This window comes from Myodes glareolus, chromosome 10 (genome assembly GCF_982192425.1).
Source record: "Myodes glareolus chromosome 10, mMyoGla1.1, whole genome shotgun sequence".
Taxonomy (NCBI): domain Eukaryota; kingdom Metazoa; phylum Chordata; class Mammalia; order Rodentia; family Cricetidae; genus Myodes; species Myodes glareolus.
This window is the reverse complement of record NC_142035.1, coordinates 68438581-68454420: the sequence shown is the minus strand read 5'-3', so window position 1 is coordinate 68454420 and position 15840 is coordinate 68438581. Positions and strand designations below refer to the sequence as shown.

The window sequence follows — 15840 nt, the reverse complement described above, 5'->3', positions numbered from 1 at the left end:
ACAATGAATTACAGCCTAGAATTGAAAGTCAAGAAAAGAAAATCCTAAGTAGTTTTTGGTCACAACATATATATATCTTGAAAGGTTACTAGAAATCTACTAATTTCCAACTGTTTTGAAAACAATCATGCATTTGAAAAACACGGAGCTCAGAAACATCCAGAAAAGCTGATCTTAAAGTGTATCTCAAGAACAGGTGACTTATGATTCATATGAGAAAGAAACCTGGTGTGGGAGATCCTTCTGTCTATGTGTTTCTTTTGTTGGTTAATGAATAAAAAAACTGCTTTGAGACTGTAGCAGAGCAGGTCAGAACAGAGCTAGGTGGGAAAAACTAAACTGAATGCTGTGAAAAAGAAGGGAGAATCAGGAGAAGTCATGTAGCCAGAGACAGACGCTGGGTGGAACTTTATCCAGTAAGCCAAAGCCATGTGGCAATACACATATTAATAGAGATGGATTAAATTAAGATATAAGAATTAGTCAGAAATGCACTTAAGCTCTTGGCCAAACAGTATTGCAAATAATAGGGTTTCTGAGTGATTATTTCAGGGCTGAGTAGCCAGGAACAAACAAGCAGCCTCCTACAATAGAAACCTTTATAAATATTTAACCCATCTGAAAAATAATAGTGGAGATTTTTCAAAAGGCATTTTAAAAATAACATAATGACAGTAGCTGCTTTATATATATAGAATAGGATGGGTTTGTTACTTATTTTGAGTTTAACAAACAATTATTGAACAATTAATGTGTACTATGCACTATGCTAGTCTTCAAGTGTAAGAAGTAAGAAGATGCTGAGTGTCTCCAGAGGCTTTCACATGTCCTCCCTGGAGCCACACTCCACCGCCACCATATGAATTTGCTGTTAGTCAGGGAAACTACAAACCCCAAATGCTAAGTCTTGTGTTTCATGGTGTTTGCACTTTTGTCTCTTCCCTAAGGTTCTGTAAGATTGATGGGGTCTGAAAGCACTGCGTAGTCATCAGAGTGAAGTTCCCCCTGGCCAGTGCAAATGTTACAGTTTTGCTCACTTTTCCCACTCTCTGGTGTATTGGGGCAATACTTCATGACATCGACATTAACGTTTACCTGGACTCCAAACTGGGAGATCTTTGGAACAAGTAAGAGCACGTCCAGCCCACTGGCCACAAAACAAAGCATAGACAGTATTGGGTTTTGGTATGCAAAGAGTAGAATGTTTTAAAAATGGATACAGCCATAAAAAACACCTGCCTGCTCTTTCACTCTCCATAACCCACATATAGCACCAAACAAATAGCAAGAAAGACAGACAGACAGACACACACACACATACACACACACACACACACACACTTCTTCCTTCTTATACTTACTCTGTTTTCAGTAATATTTTAATTTATATTATTTTGTATATGTTATTTATTTTTATTTTTATTTTCCCCTCTTGTATTTATCTAATTTCATTATATTTATCTACCTTTGACAAGCAGTCAGTTTTCTTTCAATGCTAAACCAAGTTTTAAAACAAAGTAAAAACAATAGAGAGATGAAAGCAAAATAGGGACTTCTCAGGAAAAGGCAGGGGTGGCAAAGGAAATAGAGGGATAAAAGCTTATGATGATGGTGAACATGACCAAAGTATATGATGCACATATGTGAAAATGTAATGAAACCAATAATCAAATGATGTTTATATGCTAATGAAATACTGAAAACAGATTATAGAGGAATGATTACAGAAATTGAATAACAGGGTACAGTCAGAAAGAAACTGTCTAATGGGCTGCAGAAGCCAGTAAGGGCTTTATTATCTTGCTAAATTCAATAAATTTAGTGAAGACTATAATATATTAGATTATGTCATTAGTCTATATTGATTTCTGATTATCAGTTGGCCACACTTTCGAGTTAGTATAATTCAATATGATACAATGATTGAGGTATTTAAATCTGTATTCAAATTATTTGGGCTCCAATTAACTGAGCCTCCTGTTCATTTAGTTTAACAGTGCTCAGTCTCCATTCTACAGCTTTTAAATCAGAGTAATAATTACACCAACTGTGAAGGATTATTACTAAGACTAAATGAGATAATGCATGAGGGACATTACTGTCTGACTTACTCTAAAAGGCCATATTATTATAATGGGGGAATTTGGAAATTTATATGGGGCCAGGAAGATGGCTCAGCATATTAAAGTGTTTTTCGATAAACCTGACAACATAAGTTCCAACCTCTGAACTGGTGGAAGAATTAGGTAGAAGAAGACAACTAAATCCTGTAAATTGTCTTCTGGCCTTTACACACACTATAGAGCAAAGACACACACTCATAGATGTAACAAACACATGTACACAAAACTTGTATCTACTAAGTTTGTATTTGAGTATTGCTTGTTTCTCAGTGATTCAATAGCCCTTTTGCTTGTAGGAAAACTGACTTTCTCAGGATAAAGGTAGCTGGAAACATAGATAAATAATACAAAGGACACTGTTTTGAACATTTTGAGTGTGGAAACAGAGCAACGGAAAAACCAATGTCCCTTACATAGGCTTATATGATGTGTATTTTAATTTACTACAAAATAATTAGTAAATTCATAGTTTAATAATACAATGCATAATAATTATCTAAACAACTATTAATTTCAAAAATAGAACCTCAACACCTTTTACAGAAATCCTTCTCAGATTCTTCTCTTAATCACAATGCCCTTCATACTCAGTTCTCAGCGCAACTTTGTCTATTATGATTCTGATATTCTTACAGTTTTAGAGCAACAAAGGGTACATCATTAAATGTTCAGTTTATCCAAATATAAACATAAGATAATTTATATATAGCTACTTTCATGAAATATTATAGCTGTAAAGTACATTTCTAATTTTCATTCATTTCCATTTCTTTTCTTGTCATGCATTATCATAGTGTATGGATACAACAGAAGTTCTATCATGCCCATGTTGATAGACATTTGACTATATCCTGTCTTAATTACTATAAAGCTAAAATAAACATCCATTTATATATTTTGCAGTACTTGTTTAGAAGTCTTTATATCAGGTGTACCTATGAAAATACTGTTCACTCATAATGTTTAGTTTTGATTTCAATATATATTGATAAACAATATCGAAATTGATTTGTGATCATGCCAAAAGCAATTTTGCGCCTTGTGAATGAATTCTCCAATTTTTCAAAACTAGGGAGTTTATATAATAGACATTCATTGGGGTTTTAAATTGTATTTCCATTTCTAATAATTTTCTATCCTACATACATTTTAGATAGCAAGCCCCTTGATTTGTGAATATGTTAAAATCTACAATTTCTGTCTTCAGATGGATTTTCACTATTTTTAATTATACTTGAAGGTCATATTCTCAGTTTTAATTTATGTGAATTTATTACATTAAAGATGCCTTTTCCTTTTTATGAAGGCATTCCTTATTCATAGGTTGTGATGATTTCTTCCTCCTTAATTGTGTAGAAAAAGTTTATTTTACCCCATAAGACTGAGATCTGGGGACTGGAGAAATGGTTCTGTGGTTAAGAACCATGGTTACTCTTTTAGAGAGCCCAGGTTTGATTCCCAGTACCCACAAGGCATTCACAATTGACTGTTACTCCAGTCTCAGAAAACACCTGATGCCCTTCCCTGCTTTTATTGACAACAGACACACAAATGTTGCACAGGCATGCACACAGGTAGAGCATCAGTGCACATAAAATGAAGTACAATTATTAAATTAGAGTAAAAATAAAGATGGGCAATCAACATCTATTGGATTGAATTATATGCCTAAAATATGCAGCAGGGTCCAAACTTCATTATTGTCATGTAATTATTGAGTTATTGTGTCCCTTAGAAAAATATCCCTTTCCTTATGGCCCTGTATCCCTGCTTTTGGCCTAACTCTACTTTCCATCCATGAAAACAATGGCTGAAGTAAAAACGACCATAGTTCTCTTGTTAACCCAGGATTGTGGGGAATGTATCTCAGTTAGTCAATCTTGACATGTATTACACATTGTTTTACATGTCCTGGACCAACTGATAGAGTTTTGTAAGGACTCATGAAACATGAATATCTTGCACAAGTCAACTCTTTATTACTGAGTCTAGTTCTAGACTGAGACTTTATTTTGTTTTGATTTTTGAGATAGTGTTTCTCTGTGTAGCTTTGGTATTTGTCCTGGAACTAGCCCTTGTAGACCAGGCTGTCCTCGAACTCACAGAGATCTGCCTGCCTCTGGCTCCCAAGTGCTGGGATTAAAGGTGTACACCACCACCACCTGGCTGAAGATTTTATGTTTTCACACTCAAAAGTGTGAATGAATAGAACATTCCGAGTATGCAGAATTTCTAACTCCTGTCCATATCTCCTCCTACACACACAGAACTTTTTTGCAAATTTTAAATATCAGTTATCACTATGTCCATTTTATGAATTTCTCAACATTTTATAAAATTGGATTCAAATATTTCCTCAAAGACAAAGGAGCAGTGCATGTCTCAGGTTTTCTCAGAAGACTGCAAGGCTTAGATAGGCAATGGCTCCTTCCTTTCCTTATTTATGTGGCTCCTTTAATTCAATGTTCATGATACACAACAGACAGATTGGTTTAACATTCCTCTACAGTTTGTATAACTATTTGGATGGTCCTGGCACACAAAGTCATTATTATATTATATAATTGTTTCTTAATTCTGTCCTAGGGACTCTATAAAAGGTTTTAAAAATCAAATATCCTTTCCATAATTATCATTAGTGATATTAAATTTTGACCTCCTGTGTATCTTTGTGTAAGTTTAATTCTGAGTTAAGGAAGGGAAGTCTTTATTTGGTTAGTAAGATGCCATATTTCACCAGGACTTCCCTGTTTAGACTCCTCCACTGAAATTCCAGAGACTTGGCATGCAACTGAAATTTATTTCAGGACACAAACATCTCCCACCATTAGCTCAGTATTGACATTTTCTTATAATGAACAATGTGTTCATACATTTCCAAAAATCTTTATTAAAGTAAACTACGAAAAGATATGCTGGCATTCAGAAGAAATTTATACACAGTTGAAATTTATTAAATGTTGCTGAAATTGTTAAATGTTGCTGAAATTGTTAAAAATTCTGCTTCTTCTTCAAGATATTTTTTTCATTTTAAAAATAGTACAGATTAGGAAGAAAATAATTTCCTAAGTCTTCTAGAGAATAAAGTATATATTAACATATATACATTTAATTAACTCTAAATACACCAGAAAAGTGAATTTCCTGTTCAAACAGTTTTTAATTATGAGCTTTTGGAATGCCAAACCTCTGACCTCAATACTGAGCAGATGCTCGGTGCTGGTAAGAACTTGGCCAGGTTCATTACCTCCAGATCACAGTGCCAGCTCCACCTATTTTCCATATGGTATAGTCAGTAATAAAAATCAGCTCCTAAGCAGTAACTAGAGTGCCCACACTGCACTACAGGGTAGCTAATGTTCTATTCTCGATTGTGCAGAGAAAAATATAGTTTAAGAACACCCAACTAAAAGTAATATTTAATAATAAACCATACATATAATTTCAATGTATTGTTGCTGTTCAATGCCATAATATCACTTAAGGAAGTCACACAACAAGCCATATGATGATTTCCAATATATACTTAGAAATACTAAAAAGACCTGTTAGCTCATAGATCCAATAAAGCCATTTGCAAGAAATAACTGAATTTCTATTTCGGTTTTTTATACTAACTCTTATAATGAATGAAGCAAAAAGTATGAAGTTAAAACATTTATAAACATTGGGTAGTTGACAATCACTGGGTCAAGTTAAAGGAAAAATATAATTCGGGGTTCAGCCGCTTACCTGAGCCCTTGATCCGCTTTCGGTCCCAAGGACATTGCAGAGCCTGCGAGTGTGGGTTTTGTTTTTGAAAATTTCTAGGTGCCAGGGTTAGAAAGGAGAATGAGTCAGATAATCCAGGCTGCAGATATTTTTAGGATGCATAGAGTAAGTGAACTTGAACTATTCAGATATTCCCTGCTTCTGGTTCTGGCTTGTAAAATAAGATAGGCAAGCAGGTGCCTCAAAGAAAGGGACTCCTCAACTCAGAGTGGTCAATTATACACAGTCAAGTTGAATTTATTTTCAGTTTTGCAATGAAAATCAAGGTGACACTTCAAAATATAGAATGACAACAAAAGTCAATGGAACATGGGGCTGGCCCAGTTCAATATTCAGTCAAAGGCTATCATTTCACTGGTTTATATAATGTGAAATGCCAAAATTCCAGATTACATTATCAAAACCTCAGCTACAATTTTTGCCTAATATCAAACACAACCATATTAGGAAAGACACAGATGTTCCCAGGCAATTTATTCTCAATAGTTACATGCTTATTAATATTCAGTTATTTTTAGGTGCCAACAACAAAACTACCCACAATCTTTACATTAAGATGATATTTACATCTGATGAGACTGTATCAACTGGTGCAGAAGAAGCAAGTACTGAGAAAGATGCATTCCTGCATCTATAGAAAAGTGCTTTTTCATGATCCAGTGATCTTAAATTTCCTGATCCTTTTGGCTGTAATTCTATCACAAGGACAAAAATTTCTTAAGACATAAGATAGAAGGGTCAATGAACCAGTCACATTTTGCTAATATTTTCCTGCAGATGATCATGTTTTATTTTAAAGAGTCTACTCAGATATTCAAGACATTTTAGGAACTTGGAAAGCTAGTATTCAACATGCATTGAACTCCTAAGAACTATTTTTATACATGTGTTATTCTTTCTAGATCCAGAGTTACTTTTATTACTAAAAGTAAGGTGTTTGCAAGGAGAAAATGATAAATTTTGAATGTGTAAGTTATAGCTCTGGAATCTTCTGTTTTATGGAGGCTGTTTTCTTATTTGAAGATCTCATCAATAGTATTTCTTATATTTTAGGAGATGATCCAACACAAAACCAGTTATTTTAGCCATTCTTTGGCAGTAGGTACTATATTTAGACAAATAATCATATATATGCCTGGAAATAATTATTTTTAAAGCTTCAAGCATTAGTAGACTCCTGGAACTGGAAGTTCATTTATGGTTTCTCTTAGGGGTTCATAGGCTGGGAAATTCTGGATTTAGCAATTCCTGTAATAATCTTTTTTGTTCTCTTATTCAAGGTACTAACCAGGCCTGACCTACTTGACCTCCCAGATCTGATGTGATCCAGCAGGTTTAGGGTGATACGACAATAGACAAATGAATCTGCTTGTAAACTTAAGTTTTTCTTGTCAAGATTGGTAGAAGTTAGTTAGATCATTTTATGTAAATCTTCCAAGCCTTTTGGAAGCTTCATGGTTATAGAAGTTTGTCTATTTGAGGAGTTCTTCAGAGATGAATGGAGGCATCAAAATGTCTTCAGTTTCACATTCTAGCACTTTATATAATTCCCACATTTTTATTTCATTATACACAAGTTAATTAAATTTTCAATGCTTCTTTCAAAGCAGCCTATTGATATGAAAGCAGCCTATTGATATATCAACAATTTATCTATTTTGAATAAAAACTGAGTATTTTGCTCATTCGTGTTTATTGTTGCTCTATTCACAATATCTACAGAATAGACTCAGCCTTTATGTTCATTATCAGATGATTGGATTACTGAGAACGTGGTATATTCAAGTAATGGAGTTATACTTATGTGTATAGAAAAAATGATTTGTAGTACATACGTGGTACTGAAAAAATTATATTAAGTGAGATAACCCAGGCTCAGAAAGATGAATATTCCATGGTATCTGTCATATGCAGATCCTAGCTTATAGTGGATAGATATGTTCATTTAGTTAGGGTTATTTGTATGTGGAGGCCTGGAAACTAGACAAGAGCCCATGAGAGGGTGAGAGCAAATAATTTTAAGGGATGGAGAAGAATATTTTAGAATGCATGTTATAAGAAAGTAGAAGGTAGACTCATGGGGGTGAAAAGATGGAAGTGAGAATGTGCACAGGAGTAGACTAAGGAGATAAGGGTAGTAAAACAGGATGCAGGGGAGGAGAACGAAACTATGTAAATATGAAAATTCTTATAAATGAATCTGTTATTTTATAGGCTAATTTTAAAAAGAAAGTCCAGAAATAACCTATGCCTTAGGGTACTGGTAAAATGATTTTCTAAGTTTCTGCATAGAAATCCAAAACAGTACTAAAAATGAGTCTGTTTGCAAACTTGTTTTGAACAATTTGCAAAATAAAATCTTAGATTAAAAAAGGCAACAAAGGTCAAGAAAGAGCTAACGTGAGTGGCAGACGTCTGTGGTGCTAAGTGGGAAGTGGAATCATCTGGGAAGTTATTAGACAAAACACAATATGGCATTGTTCCTCATTATTCTCTCTCTTTATATAACATTATGTTTTCATATATATACAGTGTTATAATATACACAAAGCTATGGGGGCTATTACTTAGTAATTTTTTTGAGATTGTACTTTAAAAAATGTAGACCTTGCTGAAGTTTGAATTTAAAATATATGAGTATTAGGTTTTGTGGGTTGTTTTCTAATAGACATTAATATTAAATCATATCATTACACGATTTAAGGAGTTAATGTGCATTTTGGAAATTATTTGAATACTATGCTTTGTCAAACATGAAACTATAGCAACTTACTAACTATTTAGCTTAAATAAAATTCCTGAGTGTATTTAATGCTTTCAGTGGTAAAGAGCAAGACCTAAAAGAAGGAAGTTGAATTTTTGAAATTCCACAATTCCAAAAAAAGGAAACTCCCAGAGGAGGTCAGATGGAGATACCCAGAGCATATGAAGTTTAGGCAGGGAGATCTATTCCCTGGGTGCTTAAAAGAACAGGGTGGAAGAAGACCAGTACCTATGCCATATGAGTCTTAAAAACTGCTGTTCATAACCAAGGTCCAGGGAGGGCCTAGCTAGGCCATCACCTCTATTTAATGGTTACAATGTGTTCCATGAGGATACTAGTGTGGGAAGCAGGGCCATGTTTCTTTGTTACTGATTGGATGATTTGAATCTTTTGTAATGTACCCTTGTGTAGAAGACAAACAAAATTGTCATTCTGAAAAGAACTTTTAAGTTCATCAAAATATTGTCTGTCTTTCAGACACTACAATCTCCTAAACAGTCTACAAATTTTTTTCCAGCAAATTCTTTAGTAGAAAATAAAAAATCAGTATATGAGGAAAGAACAATCAGATTAAAAAATAATGCCAAAGTACTAAAACTCCGAAAGGCAAATGGAAGTTTGAAAGAAAATGACCCCTAAAGAGTGGGCACTATTAGGAGATGTGGTCTTATTGGAGTAGGTGTGGCCTTGTTTGAAGACGTGTGTAACTGTGGGGGTAGTCTCCTATTCTTACGCCATACCTAGTGTTGCAACGCATTTCTTCTTGCCTGTGGATCAAGATGTAGAACTCAACTCCTTCCTCAGCACCATGTCTGCCTGCATGCCACCCACCAAGATGATAACAGACTTAACTTCTGCACTGTAAGTTAGCCTCAGTAAAACGGTTTTCTTTATAAGAGTTTCTATGGTCATGGTGTCTCTTAACAGCAATAGAAACCCTAACTAAGGCAGCAGCCTTTATTAACTTCAAAAGAAAAAAAAAACACATACATGCACAAATTTAAAGTCCTCAGCAAATACTGCATGCTGTGTATTACTAAACAATGAGGTGTTTTTTAAATGTTGTGTTGAGTTCCTAATTCCAACAAACGAGATTCTTTTCTTTTGAAAGTAGTTAGACATAGTCAAATGCAGTCAAAAGAATAGAATAGTCTTGTTATTAACTCTTAACATAGATTTGTCAAGAAAAAAATGTATTAAGCATTTAATTTATATTGAGAGCTGTGCTTTTTTTTTTTTTTAACTTTGGCTGGTCTCATCGTATCAGACCAGAGCATTGAAAGGGTATGTTTTAGAGTATGAAGGTTTGAGATTGTATTTTAGTTATGTATTTGCTTGTTTCCTTGCTCACTTATCTATCTATCTATCTATCTGTTTGTCTGTCTGTCTGTCTGTCTGTCTGTCTGTCTGTCCGTCCATCCATTGGTCGTTCATTCGGTCGATCGATCGATCTATAGAAACAATATTTTCTGTGTCACCACCCTGGCCGCCTTGGAACTTACTCTGTAGACCAGGATGATCTTGAATTCACAGAGTTCCACATGCTTGTGCTTCCTGAGTGCTGGCATTAAAGCTGTAGACTGCCACCACTTTCCACACCATTCCATACAGCTGTAGTTTTCCTGCTGCCCTTTAGCTCTTGTTATAAAAGGTCACATGGTGTGGCAATAAATAACACGATCGTGTTTGGGTAAAAGGGTATTATGCGTGATTTCTAGGGACTTTGAAAACCAAGCAGAAATCTCCTAAAGGTCCTGGCAAATTAGCATGGTGTTTGGAGGACAGTGAAAACTGCATTAAGTAATGACGACTAGGAGTATAGAAGTGGGGATGAGCCTTTATGATAGAATTGGAGAAGCGCTTAGTTGATGGTTTTCTTTTTCTACTATAGCCTCTCATTCTGCTCACCTGTACCGCTGTAAGAGCTTATCAGAGGAACATGGGAAATTCAAATATTAACAAGCTTGTCTACTCATTGAGTCCATCTGTGTTTCTTTTGCTTATAGCAGTTCTCATTCATTAATAAAACCATTTTATTTTGATGTTGAATATGCTGGTACCATCTACAGAATTGTAAGAGACTGTCGGATAGCTAAGTCTGAACATCTTCTTGTTATTAAACAAATACATACTTACCTTACAAGTACTAAAAGGAACTATCTGTCTAAGATCACTTAAATATTTTTGAGTTCTCTAATATGTACCTACAACTTTTGGAAATATCACCCAATACAACGACATCACAGAGAAAATAATCACAGCTACAAATGCCAGTCTACAGTTCTCTGTTAAGTAATCCTAATCATATCCAATAGCAGGCACTTAACTTTCCTTTTGATGTTTTAATGAATATATTTTAAAGATATTTATTTCCTCACAATACAGAGAATTACTTCAAGAGACATATGGAAACATATGGAGACGCGATAGCTCAGAAAGTAATGGTAAAAACTGACAAGTAGGATTGTATCAAAGTCAAAGACTTCTGCACCAAAAAGAGACAAGCTACAGAACTGGAGATGAACTTTTCCATATGTTCATCTGAGAGACTTTATTTGCAGAATATATAAAGAACCCAAAACGTTAAGTACAAAATGGACAAATAACCCAATCAACAATCAGACAAACGAACTGAAACACTTCTCACAAGATGTGCAATAAACATATGTAATATTTTAATATTCTCAGCCACCAGGAAAATACAAACTAAAACTACATTGAGATTTTGTTCTATCCTAGTCAGAACGCTTAACATCAATAAACAAACACACAAATAAACAAAATCTAATTGTTAATAGGCAAAACAGGCTGAATACACCTTTGGTGGGGATGTAAATTAGGCCAGCCACTGTGGAATCAGCGTGCAGTTTCCCAGAAATTAACATGAGAACTACCACGTGTTCCAGCTACATCAATTCTGGGCTTATACTTCAAGGAATCCTGTGTAACATGCAACAGATACCTGTACACTTACATTTCACAGTTGTATTCACAGATTTCAAGTCATGGCATCAGCCTAGTAGACTCTCAGTGGATAAAAAAAATACTAAACAGAATGATGCTATACAGCTATTCTTGAGATAAAGCCATGGCATTTGTAGGAAAATGGGTGAAACCTTAAGTCATCATGTTAAACAAAATAAGCCAGATCAAGTAAAATTTTAAAAACTTTGGAGAATATTTCATATTTTCTTCAAAATGTAGAATGTAGATTTTTAAAAGGATAAAACATGAAATTAGAATAGAAAATATCTGAGAATAAAAAGATGATGAGAGAGTGACAAGAAACAAGAGAAGGTAAGTGGGGTAAACATTGTTAACACACGTTACCAATATATATTAAAATGTTGCAATGAAACCTACTATTTTGCACAATGAATAAAAAGGTAAACACAAAATTTTACACACATACACACGCACGCACACACACACACACACACACACGGTACTAGAGTTTGAACCTGGAGCTGCGATGGGTCTAGGCAAGTGCTCTCACCTGAACTACAGACTGCCAAGATACAAATGAAACTAATTTATGCCGTGCATCACTTTTTTTTTTTTGTAGGAAAACATCTGACATCAGTTGATTTCTAAGTAGATTACTTTCTGGCATAGACCTATAAAATATCTGTATCTAATTTACTTCAGAGTGGATAAATTCAAAATCAAAGATCAGTCTACAAATATTCTACAGAATTTTTAAAAAAAATCTCAAGTGCAATCTCTACTGCATTCTGCATGAATCAAGAACAACTTAATTGAGAATAAATATTAGTTTATATGAAATATCAAGAGGGAGGCCGATGTATTTGGTTAAGGAAACGTGGAGCAGTCCCACTGCACAGCTCCTGCTCTAAGTTCTGAATCGCAGGCATGTGCCACCATGCTATGAAGATGCTATTTTTCTTATATTGCTTTGGTTTTGCTTATAATTTAGAAACTCCTCAAACAAAAACAGAGCCTGATTTTTGTCTAGACAGTTTTTCCCCTCGGCTGTCTTGGATTTGAGGCAGTGCACATTTATCAGATATCTATTTTATTCTCTGTTTCCATTGGCATTCAATATCTGGTAAAAGTAAGGAACATCCTCCATTCTGGATATGTTATAGCCCTTTCAAACACAGCACTTATTGCCCAATTCAGAGAGAACAGAGCTAATTAATACTCAACACTCTAGGTATTTTTGTTTTAGGTTACAGGTACATAACATAACATTTATGAACTTCCTCTTTCTTTTCTTTTTTTTATTAAAAATTTCCACCTCCTCCCCTCCTCCCACTTCCCTCCCCTTCCTTCCCCCTATTCCTCCTACCCCTTCTTCCCCAGGCCAAAAAGCAGTCAGGGTTCCCTACTCTATGGGAAGTCCAAGGTCCTCCCCATTTCCCCTAGGTCCAGGAAGGTGAGCATCCAAACAGACAAGGCTCCCACAAAGCTCGTCCGTGCAATAGAATCAAAGCCCAGTGCCATTGTCCTTAGCTTCTCAGTCAGCCTCCACTGTCAGTCACATTCAGAGAGTCTGGTTTGATCACATGCTCCATCAGTCCCATTCCAACTGGCCTTGGTGATCTCCCATTAGATGTGTCCCACTGTCTCAGTGGGTGACCACACCCCTCTCGGTTCTGACTTCCTTGCTCAAGTTCTCCCTCCTTCTGCTCCTCATTGGGACCTTATTTTCTAAACTATAATCCTACCTGTTTAGGTAAATTAAGCAATCAGAGTTTGTCATCTATGAAAAATAAAAATGAGAAGAGACTAAATACCTCAGGATATTTTACACACATCCATTCTCCAGGATGTTTTCTTGCTTCCCTTTATTTCCTGCACATATTCTCAGCATTTATTTTCTCCTTCTGTCTCTCCTTTCTGTACCCTATTTCATTCTCTTTCTCACAGGGTCAGACAATCTGTAAGAAGGACAGTTGTCACACACTACTGCTTTTTTCTTGGTCAATGTTAACCTCTGAAATCACTGACTTTTAATTATAGCAATGTGACTGCATTTCTGTTTCATTTCATTTTATTTATTTCACATGCATTAATGTGAGTATATGCATGTATGTAAGGGTGGGGTGCATGTGAACTATGCACAAGGGTGGATGCCCTAGGTGTGCCAGAGTACACAAGCTTGCAAGGGTCAGAGGAATATGGTGAGTATTGTACTATATCCCTCTCCACCTTATGTAATACAGAGTTTTTCAGCGATCCTGCGGGAAGAATGGTAACTGTGCCCTGCTTTTTATGTGGTTGCTGAGATCTTAATTCAGATCTTCATACTCTAAATCACTGAGATATTTCTTCAGCTCCATAACTAAGAACAAAAGGTAAAGTCGGGATTTAAATGAATATCCTAGTTTAAGGGTCCATGTTCTTTAGGGTAACAGGTAACACTGGAGGATTTACACTCATAAAATATAATAAAAATCATATTTAGCATATCACTACGTGATTTAGCAAGCAGTAATTTCTCAATTAATTTTTGAAGGGCTTCAGTTTTTTACCATTTTCTTATTACTAATATTGCCAGATATATAAAAGATCATAGCCTGGTACTTTGTGTTTTATAGACAACGGTTTCTTTACACTAGTATGTGTTCTTAAGAATCAATCTGATGCAATACCTAAACTGGAGTCCACTTTGTCATTTATGTAAGCAGTATCTATGGAAACAGACTGAAGTGGATTGTGGCATTGATGGATTTCAGCAATGCTTTGTACTGTTCTAAGCACAGGGTCATCTGACTGGATGTAGCTCAGAGTTGAGAGAACTTTGGACTGTACATATGAAACAGTGTGTGCTCCCACACATAACTTGCTACACCATCCCATTACCTACAGTCTAATGCCTGCTAACCTCTCTTATTTCCATATGCTACAACAAGGGATGCCTCTTGCTCTGGTCAGGCACACATACATTCTCAACTCAGTACACATATGCTCAAACTCAGTACCTTGTTTATGCTATTCTTCCAGATTCAAACCCTTTTCTATGTTATAGTAATGCCACTCTAAAGTTATTATTTCCAGATATGTTTTTGTTCTTCCCATAATGTTCAATCAACTTAATGAGTAGACTTGGAGATATAGTTTGTTGTAAGGAGCGCCGCTTGTTTGTCCCAGTCGGCTGGCTAGCTTAGCCCAGAGATATCCACACAGAAACTGTATTAATTAAATCACTGTTTGTACCAGCTCTAGTTTCCTATTGGCTAATTCTTACACCTTAGTTTAACCCATTTCTATTAATCTATGTATCACCACATGGCAGTGGCTTACTGGGTAAAATTCCCAGCATCTGTCTCCAGCAGCTATATGGTGTCTCTCTGACTCTGCTTTCTTCCTCCTAGAATTCAGTTCTGTCTACTCTGCCTACCTAAGTTCTGCCCTACCAGGCCAAGGCAGTTTCTTTATTCATTAACCAATACAAGCATCACACAGAGGGGACTCCCACATCAATAGTTCAGTGGTGGAATATGTGCAGAGAATGTGAAAGGCCTTAGGTTCAGTTCTTACCATCAAAGAAAGAGTGGGGGATGTAGGACAACAAAGAAAAGAAGAGTAGAAGGAGGAAGAAGATAAGAGAAGAGGGGAAGTTTGAGAAAAAAAATCTCAGTAGTAATTACAATTATAAGAGCACAGTTGTCTACTTTCTCTTTTTGACTATAGAATCATATGCATATATAGTGTATGTGATAACATGTAATAAAGATTGCATGCAATGTTTATGAAGTCTGCTCTTATTGTACAGAATACCACAGATTTTTGTTGGGACTCTTTCTGTTCCAAGAGAAAGGAATAAAATTTAAACTCGACAATTGCAGTTTCTTCTTAATTTCAAAGACTATTGAGTTCATGGAGCAAAATGACTTCAACCCTTTAACTCGCCAAGACCTAGATGAAGTTTGAAAGAACAGCTGGTCTGATCTGGAGAACCAGACACAGCTGTCAATTTTTTTTATTTGTGAATGTGTCTGAGGAAGTAGTAAGATATGAGTGCATGTGCTCATAGAGGCCAGAAGAGGTTACCCAAGCCTCTGGAAATGAACGTGCCAGAGGCTGTAAACCACATGATTCTTGGGAAAGAACTGTCGTTTTCTGTAAGAGGAGGATGCACTTTTAATGATTGAGCCACCTCTGTAATCTAAGGGATAGAGAGTTCTGAATGATTGGCTCAACAGTTAAAGAACA

The 15840-nt window shown here is 35.6% G+C and overlaps 1 protein-coding gene across 3 annotated transcripts in view; it reads right to left on the bottom strand.

Annotated features, from left to right (window-relative positions):
- Positions 1-15840, bottom strand: part of Ano3 (anoctamin 3) — a 237156-nt gene that overhangs the window by 124985 nt on the left and 96331 nt on the right. Inside the window, exon 1 of one of the 3 annotated variants that reach the window (XM_087911335.1) lies at positions 5856-5929. The exons of the other annotated variants lie outside the window; for them this stretch is intronic. The gene's annotated coding sequence lies outside the window, so the exon portion shown is untranslated. Of the gene's footprint in view, positions 1-5855; positions 5930-15840 lie in introns of those variants that run through there. 3 annotated transcript variants of the gene reach the window in all.